We start from the raw sequence: 20,550 nt of genomic DNA on the forward strand, positions 1-20,550 counted from the left end.
TGAAGTGACGTAAAGTAGGCTAAGTATGATTGTAACATGCAGTGCGTCTGTTTAATCTGAACTTAAGACCTAACGTAATGTTATAAAAGTCAGTGAACGTTAACATTATGTCAGTGTTTTTATATCTGTCATTGGTGAAGCTGTAACATTAGCGTGAGATTACCAGGTGATGACATTGTTGTGGCTCTGTTTAGGAGGTGGAAGACCGCTTTGGTAGCATAGGATTTTCCTGGAGGCATAGGGACCTGAGACTGTGTTAAAATAATAAATAATAAGTAAATGGTTAATAGTTATGTGTTAACTGCTGTATTTTGTGTCGGGCTGGCACCAGTCACTGCTGTGTGGGTAACCAATTAATTTAGTAGTTATAAATGCAGACCATCTGATTAGACGATGCCCTATGTCACTGTTTTGTATGTCACTGTTGTTAGTGAAGGTGTAACTTGTTATATTAGATTACCATGAGATGAAAAAAAAAAAGTAGCATTTTGTTGATGTTTAGCCTTGCTGATGCTGTTGCATGGGGGGATACAGTTATTTTTATTGTATGAAAAAATCATATCTGCAGTAGAAAGTTGCACTTTGGAAATTTGGTTTGGTACAAAGTGATACGTGGTCTGAAAGGTTTAGGAACCTCTGATGTAGCACATTTCAAACAGAGGCAATTACATAGAGCATATAAAAAAAGAGCACAATGACTAAATTATATAAGTATAGTACCAAAACTGATGTTATTTCTTTAAGAAACTATTCACTTACTATTGGCTCTTTTCTTGCAGTTTTTCTCATGTTCTCCTCTGCTCTTATTCTACCCAGGCTCCTGAGGCAGAGGCTACGGAGGTGGATGAATGAGGAGATCACGGTGATGTCATCCCTTTTTTTGATTGCCACCTTTTGTGTCATAAATATCAGTTCAGTATTCAGTTATGAGTTGAAACCTTTGACCAAAAAAATCCATCTTAACTCAAGCTAATAAGATTAAGATATTTTTGTCTTTCTCAGTGGATGGATGGTTGGTGAGGTCACTCATTTGTTTGATTGCAACCTTTTTTGTAATAAAAGCTGGTCAAAATACACGAAAAAGTACTTGTCCCCGTTTTTTATTTCATAATGATAATATTTAATGATTTTTCACTGCCGCACTGAAAATGTCCCCGATTTTCATCTCAGAAATCTGGTTACCTTAATTTAAACACCAGAATAATTACTGAATTTACTTCAAAAGGTGATAATATAATATGGTGTAGGCTTACTACACTACAGTACACTGACATTCGTTCTATCACATAAGATTACAATGCTAATATTAATGCATTTGTTTCTTTGTGCAAATAAACAACTTAAAACATACATGACCAGTAACTTAAACTTTAACTTCAACGAGTGATGTCTCCGCTACAAATGAATGTTTAATTTATACCCCGTCGTACGACGGTGTTGCTTGTGGAGTATTGCAAATCTACAAGCCCACAACACATATTGCAACGTGAGTTGTGAACGTGTACTTCTGCTATCATTCGGTCAGCAACACTGTTAAAACAGAGTACAAATCAGTGCCTCCACTTCACTTTAGCCACAAATAGCTCGTTTAGCTAGGTTATTATACCAGTGCGCAGATGCATCGGGCATGCTAAATAACAGCATACATTGGCCTCGCTTCCAGTGTTTCAAGATTTCCAGCTAACATAATCTTAATAGTACATTCGCTTGTCATTTGAAGGATATACATATAATCTCTAGCATTGGATCAAGACTATCATGTCTGTTAGCGAGGCTGATGTTTGTGTTGTAGATGGACGTCAGACTCGCTAAAAGACATTACACGACAGTCTTGATCCAAGAAGTTAATAATATAATTGAATGTTCTCACCGTTCATCATTCAGAGTGTGGGCATGTTCACTTAATGGAGTCGTTGGTCTGGGCTGAGGCAAAAAGGCTGGGAATGGGTGCAAGCGATCTAGTAACGAGACGTCTGTGTTTTTTTCCTTTTATTTGGCTCAGAATCGCCTTCTCCCCCATATTGGCAATGTCAAATGATTTCACACTAGTCTCGCCACCAAACAATCAGAGATCTCCGCCTTCTAATAGTCTGGGGACACTCCTTTCTAAAGTGTGTTTAACACACCGGCAAAAACGGCCGGCAACAAAGCAACGCCTCTTGCATTTTTGAAAAGGACACGCCTTTTCAGAAATGTGCGCTCCCCCTTTTTTCGTCCGCAAGGAAACAAACACACAGAGAGCTTGAAAATGGATGCTGAGAGATTTAACTGTGCTCATCCGTAAAGAAAATATTTTTTCCAGCGGATGTCTTAGTTACAACATTATTTAGCTAACTGGAGTAGTTTCATGTCGTATCTGACAACGGGAGGCTTTTAACAAATGACGTCCTGTTGTTAGCTTTGCTGCTAGTGTTAGCTGTCCCTGTCAGCTGCAGCCACTGATGCTTTCTAGACACCGTGGTTTCCCAAAACTGAATAAATACCTCACATAGCAACACAAAACTGCTTTGCTAGCTCAATCATGTTGTAACTAAGATATCCGCTGGAAAAGATATTTTTTTCACGGACCATTTAATGAGTTATTACCTATTACAGACACCGCTAACAGCTAACAGCTAACGGTTAGCCCAGCTAAACGTGCACACAGAAATAGCAATGTTTGTTCAATCATTGTGTTTATAGACTTTACAAACATCGGATTAGCCTAAACGGTGATACAGTGATGTGAAAAATGTGATATATAGGCTATATATGTAGCTAAAAGCTCTGCTGGTTTTCTACCCGTAAATATTTGTAAACAACAAGGTGATTCCCTCTATAGTCCAGCCAATCGGATGAGTCATGGCCTTGTAAAAGATTATGTTTGTTTCTTTTAGTTGGTGAGAATGTGTCGCCGCAAACGCAACAAACATCCACTAACTTTGACGGCGTTTTCTGCGAGCACGGCTGTGCCATTTTGTACCGCTACACGTGTTTCTAGTGGGACTATGTTTACAAGCATAAACATATATACATAGACGCCGCATTGACTGCCGCTGCCTATCAGAGCCGACGTCCTCGCCGGCCGCCATCTTGGATGGGTCTCGCTTCGCCTCCACAGTGCATTCACTTCTATTGAGGAAGGAGCTGTATGCACAAGTAAAATAGAATAACTCACTGAATTTTCAACTGATTTTCACGAGGTTTGGTTTGTTACAAACGGCACACATGTAGTTATGATACAGGATGCGTTCGTACATTAAAAATACGGGATTTCATGCTTTAATACTTTCTGCAGTTAGCAACAGCATGTTATTTAGGTCACAACACAGTTCTTTTATTCACCTCATATATATATGATATATGTATATATATATATATATATATATATATACACACACACAATATTTATATACTGTATAAACATACTGTATAAACACAATATACACAATACAAAACACAGTATAGCATATTATGTATGGCACACCTTTGTGCACATATTCACTTTTCCACCAGCTGTGCTGCAAATATCCCCTGCTGCTCATCCTTCTGTATCTTTTTTCAAATTATCTTGACCACAGTCCCATTTTCATAGTTATAATACCAATACCAAAATTAATTTCAGTGTGTATGTAAATACTGAAAATGTTTTTTACTACTTTTGAGGGAGCAGCAGTCAGTGTAATAAGAATAAGAAGAACTTTATTAATCCCCAAAAAGAAAATTTCAAAGAAGTCTGTAAGATCATCTATTTAACAAAGAATTATTAAGTCTGATGGCTGTGGGTATAAAAGAGAGTGTGTGTGAGAAATAAACTCAATCAACAATCAAACTTTTTCTTTATTAAAATATATTAATAAATGTATTAATATGCCATACTATGTTTTGTATTGTGTATATTGTGTGTACATTGTGTTTATACAGTATATATATATATATATATATATATATATATATATACATATGTATACTGTATATACTATACGTATATATATATGTGTGTGTGTGTGTGTGTGTGTGTATATGTGTGTGTATATCTATCTATCTAGCCATATATATATATGTATGTATATATATATATACATATATACAGTACAGGCCAAAAGTTTGGACACACCTTCTCATTCAATGCGTTTTCTTTATTTTCATGACTATTTACATTGTAGATTCTCACTGAAGGCATCAAAACTATGAATGGACACATGTGGAGTTATGTACTTAACAAAAAAAGGTGAAATAACTGAAAACATGTTTTATATTCTAGTTTCTTCAAAATAGCCACCCTTGCTCTGATTACTGCTTTGCACACTCTTGGCATTCTCTCGATGAGTTTCAAGAGGTAGTCACCTGAAATGGTTTCCACTTCACAGGTGTGCCTTACCAGGGTTAATTAGTGGAATTTCTTGCTTTATCAATGGGGTTGGGACCATCAGTTGTGTTGTGCAGAAGTCAGGTTAATACACAGCCGACAGCCCTATTGGACAACTGTTAAAATTCATATTATGGCAAGAACCAATCAGCTAACTAAAGAAAAACCAGTGGCCATCATTACTTTAAGAAATGAAGGTCAGTCAGTCCGAAAAAATTGCAAAAACTTTAAATGTGTCCCCAAGTGGAGTCGCAAAAACCATCAAGCGCTACAACAAAACTGGCACACATGAGGACCGACCCAGGAAAGGAAGACCAAGAGTCACCTCTGCTTCTGAGGATAAGTTCATCCGAGTCACCAGCCTCAGAAATGGCAAGTTAACAGCAGCTCAGATCAGAGACCAGATGAATGCCACACAGAGTTCTAGCAGCAGACCCATCTCTAGAACAACTGTTAAGAGGAGACTGCGCCAATCAGGCCTTCATGGTCAAATAGCTGCTAGGAAACCACTGCTAAGGAGAGGCAACAAGCAGAAGAGATTTGTTTGGGCCAAGAAACACAAGGAATGGACATTAGACCAGTGGAAATCTGTGCTTTGGTCTGATGAGTCCAAATTTGAGATCTTTGGTTCCAACCGCCGTGTCTTTGTGAGACGCAGAAAAGGTGAACGGATGGATTCCACATGCCAGGTTCCCACTGTGAAGCATGGAGGAGGAGGTGTGATGGTGTGGGGGTGTTTTGCTGGTGACACTGTTGGGGATTTATTCAAAATTGAAGGCACACTGAACCAGCATGGCTACCACAGCATCCTGCAGCGACATGCCTTCCCATCCGGTTTGCGTTTAGTTGGACGATCATTTATTTTTCAACAGGACAATGACCCCAAACACACCTCCAGGCTGTGTAAGGGCTATTTGACCAAGAAGGAGAGTGATGGAGTGCTGCGGCAGATGACCTGGCCTCCACAGTCACCAGACCTGAACCCAATCCAGATGGTTTGGGGTGAGCTGGACCGATGAGTGAAGGCAAAGGGGCCAACAAGTGCTAAACACCTCTGGGAACTCCTTCAAGACTGTTGGAAAACCATTTCAGGTGACTACCTCTTGAAGCTCATGGAGAGAATGCCAAGAGTGTGCAAAGCAGTAATCAGAGCAAAGGGTGGCTATTTTGAAGAAACTAGAATATAAAACATGTTTTCAGTTATTTCACCTTTTTTTGTTAAGTACATAACTCCACATGTGTTCATTCATAGTTTTGATGCCTTCAGTGAGAATCTACAATGTAAATAGTCATGAAAATAAAGAAAACGCATTGAATGAGAAGGTGTGTCCAAACTTTTGGCCTGTACTGTATATCCCACTCTGGGGTTGAGGTGAATAAAAGAACTGTGTTGTGACCTAAATAACATGCTTTTGCTATCTGCAGAAAGTATTAAAGCATGAAATCCCGCATTTTTAATGTACGAACGCATCCTGTATCATAACTACATGTGTGCCGTTTGTAACAAACCAAACCTCGTGAAAATCAGTTGAAAATTCAGTGAGTTATTCTATTTTACTTGTGCATACAGCTCCTTCCTCAACAGAAGTGAATGCACTGTGGAGGCGAAGCGAGACCCATCCAAGATGGCGGCCGGCGAGGACGTGCTCAGGCAGTCGATGCGGCGTCTATGTATATATGTCTATGGTTTACAAGCACAAGAGTTCAGTGAGCCACCGAAGGACCGCCCTGCAGTTTTACTATTGGTTCTGCAACGTAGGGAGTTTTTTTAAACTCTGAAATTGTATCCGCCCATCTAAACACAAAATCAGGGAGAAAGTCATCAGTCTTTAGTTAAGCAAAGCGTCTAAAGACTGACTTGTGAGTCTAATTTCACACAAAGCTTGCATCTAGCTCTGTGTGTGAATTTAGAGTCCTTGGCCAACCAGTATTTATATTCAGCCTTGTTAAGCCATCCAGCCAAAAACTTGCATTTACCCATTGGGAGCCACGTGAAATTTGTCTTCTTGCAGTGCAGTGTTGGAGTGAAACTAACTTGATACCTGGGGGGCTGGAGGAGGGTCATGGGGTAGCCTTGGACCAAGACGTTCATTGCATGAACGAACCCCGTTTTTCGTGTGGGGGTTCCTGGTCTAGACCGATTCACGTCTCCATAAACTTTCAAATCAAACATGTAATGTACTCACCTCATAGGCACAGATGTTAGGAAGGTGTACGGGGGTTGCCGTGTGTTTGTATATCCGTTATTGTTCAATAAACCACTTTCTACTGCACCACAGCGCCACTATAGCGGTTGGGAGATGTATTGCACATTGGTAGTACACCTCCCAATCGCTAAAGAGGCGCTGTGGCGCAGTAGAAAGCCGGAGCACTCATTCATTGCAGGACGAAGAAGGGGTGAAGAAAATTTCAAGACATCCCGAGATAAAATGCATGTTTATTGAACATCGGTCTAGACCAGGAACCCCCACACGAAAAACGGGGTTCGTTTTCAAGACGTTCATGCAATGAACGTCGTGTGGGGGTTCATGCAATGAGCGTCTCGGTCCAAGGCTAGGTCATGGGGCAGCGGACTGGACATACCACTTGTCAATCAGGTAAAAGGGGCGGTATGTTTTCTGAGATGTTTGCTCTCACACAAACTGTGCTTGGCCCGGCATAAAACACGATCCGGATTGATTCAATTATTTTTGCAAATACCGAATTTTCTATTTTAGAAAACAGTATTTTAGAACAGTGGTAATAGTCTGTAAACATAATTTTTTTCCCCATACTTTATTTTTCATTTTCCATACTTTTTAATATCTGGAAATTGATCAAATATATTTCCATACTTTTCCATACTTTCCATACTTGCGTAGGAGCCCTGTTGTATAACTCCCATACTTTGCAGAGTGACCTGTTAAAAATTGTGTTCAAATCGTGACATTAGTAATCACTATTCAATATTTTGGTATTATGTCTGGCATTCTTTTTTAGGTCACTCCTTTGAACTTCACACAATATCTAACCCCTGTATAAACTACACTATTTCAGAAAGTAACAATACCATGAGTCAGCACTAGTATCACTTTTTCCTCCTGACTTAGCCGCTGCAGATTTACATCCTGTGTGACTTTCCAGTGGTGAATAACTGCCAGGTCAATGAAAGCTCTGACATGCCGGCGAAAAGTTTCATACCATAACAAGTGTAGCTTCATTGCCTTGAAGACCTGTTGGTGTGGGGGGATAAATGATACATGTAATTTGATCTAAATAGAAGTAATTCACAATCAAAGTAACTACAGTTGCACATCATTTACCTTTTAGATTTTTAAGAAAGATGCCCCACTGAGGTACACAGCGGCAGAAAGGAGCAGGTTTCCAGCTGGCGTGCTCCCAAGGATAGGCTGGCTATTCCAGTGTCTTCTAAATGTGCAATGGGGACACTGCTGCTTCACAGACAGGAATGTCCCTAGACTTTGGGTCCTCACATCACATGTCCGAGTGCAGACCGGACATAGATTAAACAACTCCATGATGCAGTTCTCATACACTATGTATTTTTGGATGTTGTGTGTGGGAGTGGATGAATCTTCTCTATATCAAACTACAAAGAAAGGAAAACACATTTTGAGTTAAACAGATTGAGGTTTCATCTGGACTGTACTTTAAACCATCACACTCTTTGCAGCTGGTTTATTAATCGCAGAGACTAATCCTTTATGTTAGAATGCCATAGAATTTATAAAAATGATGAAAGTTCTCATGAGCTACACATACATCTTCACTCTCACACACAGATATTGATTAACTTACGACTTTAGTGTAGAGCCTACTGATGGTGTGACAGAGTCTGCAGGATCGTAAATGGAATCCCGTCCATTCTGAAGGTTCCACTAAAGAGCTGGAGGATGATCCATCGGAGGGCAGCTCTTTAGTGGAACCTTCAAAGGGACGAGATTCCACTTACGATTTCGTCAAGGTCTAGACGAGGTCTTTTGGGTGGTCTCTTTGCTGGTGTCGATGACAGAAACAAAGGGTCTGCACTGGACGTCCCAACACCAAAATCTTTGCAGGAGACCTGGACACCTGCGGCCAAAATTAATTTTACTAGGGCAAGTCTAATGAAACAGTTAGTTAGTTTGATGACGTAAAAAGCAAATGCTCCAGAGACCAGCAAAAACCTGGTCTAAAGTCAACGGCGCAGTATTTTGCTGTTAAACAAGTTAGTAATATGCGTCTCTAGGCGGGTGCACAACGCGCGTGCACTCTGCTCAGACACACAGGGAGCAGCCACACATATGCAAAAGACAACAAATAAAAATATGATTACAATGTGAAAGGTTATTATTGTGCAGATTAAGATATTTATCAGAAACCCGTCTTAATGGTCAGTCATTAATGAGAATAATCTAATCGCAGTAATAATGATCAACATAATTTGTAATAATGACAAATGAAATTGTGAAATTATCTGACCAATCAATCATTTTTTTGATTGAAAACCAAAGCCCACACATTGCATTTATTTTAACATATTATACTGAGCTACATCATATACTAGGCTACATTATATTATATTATTATATTGTTATCTGAGTGTAGAGAGGACACACATGCAAATAAGAGGCAGAACAGAGCTCTAGGAAACATGTAAAAACAATTAACAAACGTGGGTGGGGGAGAAAACGTTGAACAGGTCCCAGCTGCAGGATCAGCACCTTGGGGAGCTCTGCAGCAGTCCTGACAACTGTGCTCTGTTATATGATGAAAACAGGTTTGAATAATATTCCACAGATATTTAGTAGGGTTGGGAACGATTAACCGATACGACCGGATATCCAGTTTGACAAGCGAGAGATACGCCTCCTCAATCGATACGAATCAGCCATGAATCCTTAGATGAATCGATTGTAGAGTCATGGATCGGGTATCGCGAAACTAGCAATCAGTTGACTGGCTTTAACAGTTTGCATCTCTAAAACAACGCGAGAGCCGGCGGCATGCTCCGTAGCTGGCATTACTGACAAAGATAATGGATGTAAACATCAGCGCGAGCTTGACCGGTGGAGATGAGGAACAGAAGCTAATGCTGGTTGGATAAACCAGGAAGCAGCCAAGCCGCAGCAGAAATGTTATGATATGTTAATCACTTATTGATGCTGTTTTTGAAGTATGAATAAGTCAATAAGTAATTTATTCCATTGAAATATCATTGATTTATTATAGAAAAGTGATTTATCTTTTTATAAATGACAAACACAGAGTGTAGCAAACACAGAGAAATAGTCTGACATGCTGTCAGTGATAAGCTGCTAGTCATCACAGTCCATGATATCAACTAATAACAGGAGATGTCAGATTCTGCCCCTACATTGCATGTTATTATTTTAATCTGCTTTATATTTATATTGTACAGCATTATGATAAACTTTATTCCAGACTCAAGTCCAAGATACATACAAAAACAGAGACAATGTGTGATTTTGTTGTTGTTTGTCTTTTTATTTTATTTTTGCCAGTGCCATACAGCAGCAATGCTTGGGGATGTGGTCTTTTACAAATTTGAAAATACTGTAAGAATGTCACTTTTATAGAATTGGCTTCTTTATTTTATAATATATGATTAATGTCTACATCAACAAATGTTAACCATAGAATCGTATCAAATCGTATCGAATCGTATCTTTCCTACACTATATCAAATCGTATCGAATTGTTCTGTATTAAAAATATATCGTTTTGAATCGTATCGTAACCCGTGTATCTAGATGCGTATCGAATCGTCTATCACAGAAAGATTCCCAACCCTAATATTTAGTAAGATCTGTAAGATCTGTATTAGTGATCCCACGCCTGCTTTACCTCGGGGAGCTTGGGTGCCTGTCTGCTGTCCCCGTAGATCTGGTTCTGACGGGCCTTCACCTCCCGCACGAGGAGATCCGCCTCCTCAGCTGTAAAACACTCACTCTTTCCAGTTGGTAGGTCCGCCATCTAACTAGCTTTCTGCCATGCACTCCAATCGCGCCTCTTTTAAAGGGAATGAGAGGTGACACTCTGATTGGCTTATTGAATGATACGCCCAAAACACACCCATGACTAATTCACAGAGTAAGTCCAACCCTTTTAGACTCTCCACCATGGCGCACAGTCTAAAAACGCGCTGTCTAACTAGCAAGTGACTAGGACACGTCCATGCGCCGCACGCCTGGCGCTTCGCGTTTTAGACCATCTAAACAGGGCCCATAGTGTTAGTTGACTTACTTGTCCAAGGTTTGTAGCTGAGCCAAGGAGAGTTGGTGCTGATCCAGACTTAATCTTCAAACGTTCAGCGAGGCCAGCTCTGTGTTGGCCCAAGCTGAGGAAACAGTTGTCTGTGAAATGTTTGGCGCACACATACAAAACTTTGGGAGGTTGTATCGGCACATTTCCAGAAAAAATAAAATCAATCCACTGGGTCTTCAGAGGCTCGGATGAAGGAAGTAAAAATAAACTTTTGTCTTCATTTATACATCCAACCACAGAGCAACTGCTGTGCTTCGCTCGTTTGCCAGCCATGATGTCTCGATATGCTCAGCGAGTAAACAACAATGGTGCTTGGACAGGCATAGTTCATTATGTTCGTTCGAGATGAGCCAGGCCTGTGCAGATTTGATCACCGGTGATCGCCGCACAATGCATGCCGGTTAGCTTTGTGTCCGACTTCATCCCAACTTGCTCTGACGTATTACAAAAGTGGACAGCGATAAAACTGCGAGAGCGAGGCGGCCGCAGTTTTTAGAGCCAGACGCTGCAGTTGCTCTCCACCGACTGCACCGCCTGGTTCTCACCTGATCTAACACCTGATTGGTTTAGATGTCAACTCAACAAGATGACGTTGTAGATAAAGAGTCTACTGTATATTAACACTGGACTCTTTAATTATTGAAATATTTAGCAACACAGAGATTTGTGGTCAGTGGGATGTGAGGATTCTTAAAATAACAACAGATGTGAAGCCCTGACTGTATCTGACTGAGCCTTAATGAAAGCTGTTGTTGTATTTTTTTCCTCTGAAAATATGAACCTTATAGTCAGACACAGTTTATTTAGCCTGTGTAGTTGAGGGGACAGGTCAAACTGATATGATGCTGATTTACAGGAGAATTCATGTCAAATGGAGGATAAACCATGAACATCAATTACAGATCACCTGTAGAGCATTTTAATAAATTAATCTATCATAATTAAAACAACTGGAGACTGAAAACAAACTGATAGCCTATATGGGTCTGATCACTTTTTTAATGAATTGACATCATTCCAGACAGGATGTTAGTGTGTCTGTGACTTCCTGTATGGACTGATGCTGTGTTCGCTTTGTACTCGGAGGTCAGAAATTCCCAGTTCCCACCCTGAGGTCGGATTTCCAACTCGGAAACTCGGAGCAACTGCATCAACCCCGACTTACGAATTCATGATGGCTACCAGTCACATACGTAGTGAGTAAACACTCTGCTAAAGTACTGTTTATAGTAATTCTATCTTATTTGTTTTACATTAGGTCAGCCACACCCATAGTACTGTAAAATTTTTATCCATGGGCAGGTTGCTATGCTCTCTGCATGTGCAAAATGCCACGTAGAGCGTTGTTATCAACTGATATTGCTAACAGTGGCTACGGCTAGCCCAACGGTAAAACGGTAACGTCCAAGTTTTCCCAACTTGTCCGCGTTGTCAACTAGAATGCAAAAACTGTTGTCAGCTCGGAGATGATGTCATTCCCACTTCCAACTTCCGACCTCCCAGTACAAAATGAACACAGCATGAAGGCTGCTGGAAACTGTAAGGAAACTGTCTGACTTCACCGCGGCTTTTTGTCACCGCCCCCTGCTGCGGCCGCCTGCCCTGTCTACTTTCCAGGCGAGGCGCAGTTCATCTCGAACGAGCCAAACTTTCTCATGGGAGGGCGATGCATAGAGTGGGGAGGTAACCTTTCCCCGTATGACGACATACGGGGAAGTTTCCAGATTGGCCTGTCTGAGCTTACATTTTCTGAAAGGCGGAGAATGACCTGCAGGGGATGGTTTACATCTATCGTCAAAATCCAAGATCCTGTAAGTACAATATGATCATTTTTTGGCTGTGTTGACTAATATTCGTATCAATAATGATACTACTGGTATATAGACAATAGAGCACAAAATAGCCTGGTAACTGACTCTTCATAGCTTTATTTTTTGTCTTCATGTGAAAAACTGCCTGGATGTTATTGTTGAAGCTCACAACAATAGAGATGTGTTTGGTGACTTTTTATCTCACTTGTTGACACTGAGTGCAAATTGCATTTTTTAAGTTATGGCCTTCATGCCCTGGCATGTTGCGTTTGTGCCCTCAAAAAATTACCCAGTGGCAGGCCAAGTGGCCTTACCCCTAAAATTATTAGATTCCAGACCTGGTTGAAACTGTTAAATTTGCATTGAAGAGGCTTTCGCACATCAGGATAATCAGCTTCTGTCATCAGGTGCGTTGGCACAAAAGAAAGTGCTTAATATGGAAAGAAGGATTGCCCGCACGCTGACTTGTGACATAAGAACTAATGAACTTGATGAACGGCCTATTATTGTCCCACGGTGACACTTGGTGGGGAAAAGTAGGTACAACAGTCATAGCATTACTGTTGAGTTGGTGCTCCCAATTATTAAATGTTTATTTGTTATTTTGTGTTTATGATGGGCAAACTTAATGTTATGTTATGTTATGTTTATTGATTGATTGTTTGAGTTGATTGAGGACTGATTGATTGTCTATTGTGGGCGTGTTTAATAAAAGCCTTGCACCCGCAGCTGAGTTCAGTTGTGTGAAGGTGAAAGGGGAAACAGCAGAGGGTCTCCGATTCAAGTTTATTTCTTTCACTATATTCTTTCATCCTTGTATTCAGTGCTTGATCTTTTAACTTTTGGGTTCACAATGCTGAGCCGCTGTATAGCCTTACTCTGCCAACAGGTTATGGGTCCAGGGTAATCCAGAGACAGTAGTGTGTTTCCACCGCGTGTGATGATTAGATGCTGTTAGCACCATGAGTAGAAGAATCGCAGATACAAGCCACTGGTCTCTGCTCCTATTTGACGGAGATGAAAAGAATTATGAACTATGGAAGACGAAATTCTTGGGCCACCTTCGTCTGCAGGGCCTGAAAGACATTGTTTTAAATGACCCCGACACGGAAGACACAGAGGAGCTGCTAGTGGATGTAGCCAAGAATGCCGAGGCATAAGCAGAACTTATTCATTTCTTGGATGATAAAAGTCTATCGCTGGTAATGCGAGAGGCAGCTGACAACAGGCAAGGAGCTCTGAAGATTTTGAGGGACTATTAACAAGGTAAAGGAAAGCCACGTATAATCAGCCTTTATACAGAACTCACATCACTTCAAAAGTCAGACAGTGAAAGTGTGACTGAATATGTGATCCGCGCTGAGACCGCAATCACAGCGTTGAGAAATGTTGGTGAATCGTTAAGTGACGGACTACTGGTAGCTATGGTTCTGAAGGGTCTGCCTGAGTCCTTCAAACCATTTGCGGTCCATGTCACACAGCAAGTCATGTCACACAGTCGCATATGCAACCAAAATTTCATCTGAGCAACCTCAAAATATATTTGGGAGCACTGGTGTGAGTGTAAATAATTGTTCTGGTGCGACTATTTGGCGCCTGGATGTGCACTGTCGCGTGATGTCGCACAGGTACGCGCACGGCCCCGAGTGGCAGTCCAAGTGTGCCTACCTACACATCCTTGTTTGTAATAGTCACGAGGAGGAAAATAAATTATACATTCATGGATACTTTTTGTCAAAGCTTGAATGCCAAGAAAATTTAATACTTAAAATCGCGATGAAGACTTTTTAATACTTTTTAAGGGCCTTAATTTTCCGACATTTGATTTATCAACTTTAAATACTTTATAAGACCCTGCGGACACCCTGATTTAACGCTGAGGCCTGCTATGAGCTGAAATGCGTCCTTTCGACTGCTGCTGTTCAATCCACTATATTAAAAAGTATTATACTTATTAGTGAGTGCTGTTGGGTTTTTCTGCTTTGCTGTAATTTTTTGGATCAGCACCCAACTACACTTTGAGACTTTTGAGTGAGCACACCAAGTTTGCTTAAGACGTATCTCCATAACAGTACTAGCCAGCCGGCTGTGACCTCCCCAAGATGGTGGCGACGTTGACGCATCACTGAAACGGGCTGAAGCTGTAAACGAGGTATCTACTGTATAGAGCTACACGATTAATCGTTATAAAATCGTGATCTCGATTCATATGCATATGCAATCTAATTTTTCAATGACAGCGATTCTGCCGGCCCCGCCCATGCCAGGAGTTGGGACATCATCTGCATGAAAACAAGCGCTCCCAACAACGCAGCATTATACCACGTGATGCAGAGCGACAGCTGGCCGGCAGTTTGGAAAGCAGCGAGACAGGGGGGAAACACACTGCTAACTGTAGCCTCAGTTTGTGCTTCATACAGATCTGCTGGTAAAGTTAACTTAGCATTAGCAAGCGTGAACACATGGCCGATAAATGTGTTAACTAACTATGCTAAAGCTTTACAAGCTATACAGGGCTGCCGACGATAACATTAACATGACAAACAGCAAGGCTACGGCTAACAAGTTAACGTACTGACACTCCTCAGACAGACACACAAATACCGGACAGCCTCTCAGTCCTTAGCCAATAATGTTAGCTCATGTACAACACGGGTACCACACAGAAACTTTTACAGAGGGTCATAATGTGCTTCTAGTGTATGGAGCTTTATCCCTATCTTTATTCAAGAGAGTGGTCTATCAGTTTGAGAGCATTATTTATTGATTTCACATTCAAAAACCCTGCCCTCGCACTCAAATAGCCTCTGCTTGCGCTTGGATCTACTCTGTTTCTGCTCAAACTGTGTGCTCGCACTCATATACCATGTTGCTTGCACTCAGATACAATGTTGCTCGCACAGATTCCTTCGGCTTTTCTCCTCGCACTCAATCTGTTTCTGTGCGCTCGCGGAATTTCTGCTCTCAGATTTCTGCCCTGCGCTTGGATTTTTTTGTGTAACAACCCTGTCAAAATCCCCAAACCAATGGAATGCCAGATTTACTGTTGACCAATGAAATGATCCCTGCCTCCTTGTGGGCGCGCTCGCTTTAGTATTAGAGCCCAGTCCAGACGGGTACTCTTTAACCGGGTTTATCCACTCCCACCCTCCAGGGCTTCTTTATTAAATGTTCTTCCCTTGCTTTCTTTACCACTTTTGGAATAAAGGGACTGTTAATTTACACACGTGCGCCATATGTATATGTATACACTGTATGTACATATATATATGTATAAGAGATAATGTATAATGAGCTGGTGAATACTGGGAAAATAACTCCCGACAGGGGAATAGAACCCTGACCGAGGTGGAGGGGTTCTATTCCCCTGTCGGGGAATAATCGTAATTATACGATTTTTATTGATTTATAAATTAAATTGGGAGGAGAGAAAAAAAAAACTGCAACAGCTGAATCTGTGCTACAATAGCTACAGGGAATCAAGAGAAAATGAAAATTATGAAATATCATGAAAATACTCCATCTTTGTATCTTGTAAATTATTATTTTGAAGCGGTAACGGCTACGTTAGCCCAATAAAAAAGTAACTGTTGTAAGGGCAGCGTCCCTAGCAATGCTGGGCTACATAGCAACAGTCAGTACACAGTAATATCAGACCTCTGAATGCCGCGACTGACCAATCAGAATACAGCATATATATATGTGTATTATACAACAGTTAGTTCTGACCAAGTAATTTGATTGGACGTGAGTGCTGATATAGAGTATAACATCACTGGGACATGTAACAGTAAAATCACTCCGCTCACAGGTATTATAAATAGAAATACAACCATTAATTAACCAGCTGTCACATTTGCTACATTGACGCAAACCGACACTAAAGCATTACACCAAGAAGATGGATATTTTCCTCCAAATTACATTTGAATTAAATTATGAGTGGTCGTCAGGAGAGCACGAGGAAAAGGAAAGCCAGGACTCTTCTGTGCAGACCTCCAGGTGTGTTTGAGTCCGTGCCAACATCCAGGTTTGCCAACGTTTCATCAGCCGAACTGGACGAAGTTACAGCTGCAGATCAATGTAAATACAAAGTAGCTTGTGAGTTCCTGACGTGTGTGCTACGTTGTCTGGCAACAGACCGGGGGAACTGTTTTTTTTTGCGGAGCTACATAACATACTTAAATGATTTATTTCATCACCATTTGTTAACATTTCCTTACTCAGCATTGCTGTTTAAGCTGTTGTTGAACTGTTGGATAAAAGCAATATCACACTCGAGGTCGTGACGTTATACAACATCACTCCCTCTTGTGAGATATTGCTTAAATATACAAATATATATATGTAAGGGATAATGTATAGTGAACCGGTGACTGTTGAAAAATAACTCCCGACAGGGGAAGAGGGTGGGAGTGGATGAACCCAGTTAAAGAGTACCCGCCCGGACAGGACGCGCTAATACTAAAGCGAGCGAGCCCACAAGGAGGCAGGGATCATTTCATTGGTCAACAGTAAATCTGGCATTCTATTGGTTTGGGGATTTGACAGGGTTGTTACACAAAAGAGGCGAAGCTCAACAAAGCGCCCCATAGCAGCAGACTCGCCCATGGTTTCGGCCTACCGCCACCATTTTGGACTGTCAGCAGACTGCAGCAGACCCGCTTGCATACAAAAACACACAGACAAACTGAAGTATATCGCTATCAATTATGCTTACAATGCTACTCACCTCGTGATAGCTTGGTCACAGCTGCTTTTTCACATTTTTGTAAAGCAAAATATAGACTTAAAAAAAACAAACAAACAAAGAAAAATGGCCTAGATGGCATCTCTACATATTACATCCACTTATCGATTAACTTTATTACTCCTTCAAAATCACCCCATAAGCCAATCTACCAAAAAATAAAAAAAAATATATATATATATTTTAACTAGAAACACATTAATGGCGACGTCACATAGTCAGGAATAAAGATTTATTTACAGTTTGTAAAGTAAGGGGACAGTAATAATGCTAAAGCAGTAATCAGTTTTATACATATATATATATATATATATATATATATCATTCCACTCTAGGAAGAAAGAACAACATATCACGAATATGCACATTCAGAACAAATAATATATATACAGTACAGGCCAAAAGTTTGGACACACCTTCTCATTCAATGCGTTTTCTTTATTTCCATGACTATTTACATTGTAGATTCTCACTGAAGGCATCAAAACTATGAATGAACACATGTGGAGTTATGTACTTAACAAAAAAAGGTGAAATAACTGAAAACATGTTTTATATTCTAGTTTCTTCAAAATAGCCACCCTTTGCTCTGATTACTGCTTTGCACACTCTTGGCATTCTCTCCATGAGCTTCAAGAGGTAGTCACCTGAATTCTTGCTTTATCAATGGGGTTGGGACCATCAGTTGTGTTGTGCAGAAGTCAGGTTAATACACAGCTGACAGCCCTATTGGACAGCTGTTAAAATTCATATTATGGCAAGAACCAATCAGCTAACTAAAGAAAAACCAGTGGCCATCATTACTTTAAGAAATGAAGGTCAGTCAGTCCAGAAAATTGCAAAAACTTTAAATGTGTCCCCAAGTGGAGTCGCAAAAACCATCAAGCGCTACAACGAAACTGGCACACATGAGGACCGACCCAGGAAAGGAAGACCAAGAGTCACCTCTGCTTCTGAGGATAAGTTCATCCGAGTCACCAGCCTCAGAAATGGCAAGTTAACAGCAGCTCAGATCAGAGACCAGATGAATGCCACACAGAGTTCTAGCAGCAGACCCATCTCTAGAACAACTGTTAAGAGGAGACTGCGCAAATCAGGCCTTCATGGTCAAATAGCTGCTAGAAAACCACTGCTAAGGAGAGGCAACAAGCAGAAGAGATTTGTTTGGGCCAAGAAACACAAGGAATGGACATTAGACCAGTGGAAATCTGTGCTTTGGTCTGATGAGTCCAAATTTGAGATCTTTGGTTCCAACCGCCGTGTCTTTGTGAGACGCAGAAAAGGTGAACGCATGGATTCCACATGCCTGGTTCCCACTGTGAAGCATGGAGGAGGAGGTGTGATGGTGTGGGGGTGTTTTGCTGGTGACACTGTTGGGGATTTATTCAAAATTGAAGGCACACTGAACCAGCATGGCTACCACAGCATCCTGCAGCGACATGCCTTCCGATCCGGTTTGCGTTTAGTTGGACGATCATTTATTTTTCAACAGGACAATGACCCCAAACACACCTCCAGGCTGTGTAAGGGCTATTTGACCAAGAAGGAGAGTGATGGAGTGCTGCGGCAGATGACCTGGCCTCCACAGTCACCGGACCTGAACCCAATCCAGATGGTTTGGGGTGAGCTGGACCGCAGAGTGAAGGCAAAGGGGCCAACAAGTGCTAAACACTTCTGGGAACTCCTTCAAGACTGTTGGAAAACCATTTCAGGTGACTACCTCTTGAAGCTCATGGAGAGAATGCCAAGAGTGTGCAAAGCAGTAATCAGAGCAAAGGGTGGCTATTTTGAAGAAACTAGAATATAAAACATGTTTTCAGTTATTTCACCTTTTTTTGTTAAGTACATAACTCCACATGTGTTCATTCATAGTTTTGATGCCTTCAGTGAGAATCTACAATGTAAATAGTCATGAAAATAAAGAAAACACATTGAATGAGAAGGTGTGTCCAAACTTTTGGCCTGTACTGTATATATATATATAATATACAGTACTATGTACAGCATGTAAAGTGCTGATTGTTCTTTCATAGGGGACAGTAATAATAAAATAATATATATATATTTTAATGATAAACTCTTTTTTATCCGTTGCATTTTATATTAAACAAAAGTATTATAACAAATAAAAGCTCATCCATGTGAATAAAAATAATGTGATTAATATAACTCCCGTTTCAGTGCATTGACAAGTGCAGTTTTGCAAGTGTTATCTTCCCTCCAAAACTGGCATATTAAATTGACATTAGAACACTGTAAAACTTACACCTCAGGAGTTCTTACCTGTCGGGATCCTTCGGGAAACCCGAAGCCAGGTGCGGGGTGTTCCACTGATAGTTGTTGCAGTTAATTGCACTACACTGTTTTCTTTTACTTTTTTTTCTCCTCTCTCCTTGACATCTTGCATGTTGTCTGGGCGCAACAGTCCAAGCTCAACAGTCCAAAATGGCGGCAGCGCTACCGCAGCGACCCTAGTGGCTGTTGGCAAAAATTCAATGGAGCTTCGCCTCTTGGTATCCATGCTCTTTGGCGCAGGGCAGAAATCTGAGAGCAGAAATTCTGCGAGCGCACAGAAACAGATTGAGCCCGAGGAGAAAAGCCGAAGCTCAAGCAGGAAATCTGTGCGAGCAACAATGTATCTGAGTGCAAGCAACATGGTATTTGAGTGCGAGCACACAGTTTGAGCAGAAACAGAGTAGATCCAAGCGCAAGCAGAGGCTATTTGAGTGCGAGGGCAGGGTTTTTGAACGTGAAATCAATAAATAATGCTCTCAAACTGATAGACCACTCTCTTGAATAAAGATAGGGATAAAGCTCCATACTAGTGACTGTCAAATTGCCAGCGAAAGTTGTTTAAAATGCGGACACGGAGAGCAGCTGAGTGCCTGCTCTCATGGGACAAAGATCCTCTGAGAAGAAAGAAGGATCACTCTGATCTGCCACCAGGAACAAACTGGGAGGCAAAGATCCTCTCTGAGGAAGAGGGTTCACTTTGCTGCAGGGTTCACCAAAATGTTTTTTTTTTTTTGTTGTTGTTTTTTTTTTCTTTTAATAAATTGAACACACATTAAAGAACATACAAGATCCTGTAGAGAATTAATACCTATAATACAATACAACAAAAAATGTCAAATTAAATAAAGGAAGAATATTTTTTTAAAGGCAAATAAAATATTGTGAATTTATGTAAAAATATACAGCTGATCACAAGGTAAACGGTAAAAATACAACAGCCTTGTTACAACAAATTCCTCCAACAATGTGTGTTTTCGTGGATCCGATTAGCCAGTGCAGTACCTTCCTGGATAACATGGTATTGCCATGTGGCAAAGGTTTAGTCAGGTAACACTCCCAAGCCATCTGATTATGCAAGT

This window comes from Epinephelus lanceolatus, chromosome 1 (genome assembly GCF_041903045.1).
Source record: "Epinephelus lanceolatus isolate andai-2023 chromosome 1, ASM4190304v1, whole genome shotgun sequence".
Lineage (NCBI taxonomy): Eukaryota > Metazoa > Chordata > Actinopteri > Perciformes > Serranidae > Epinephelus > Epinephelus lanceolatus.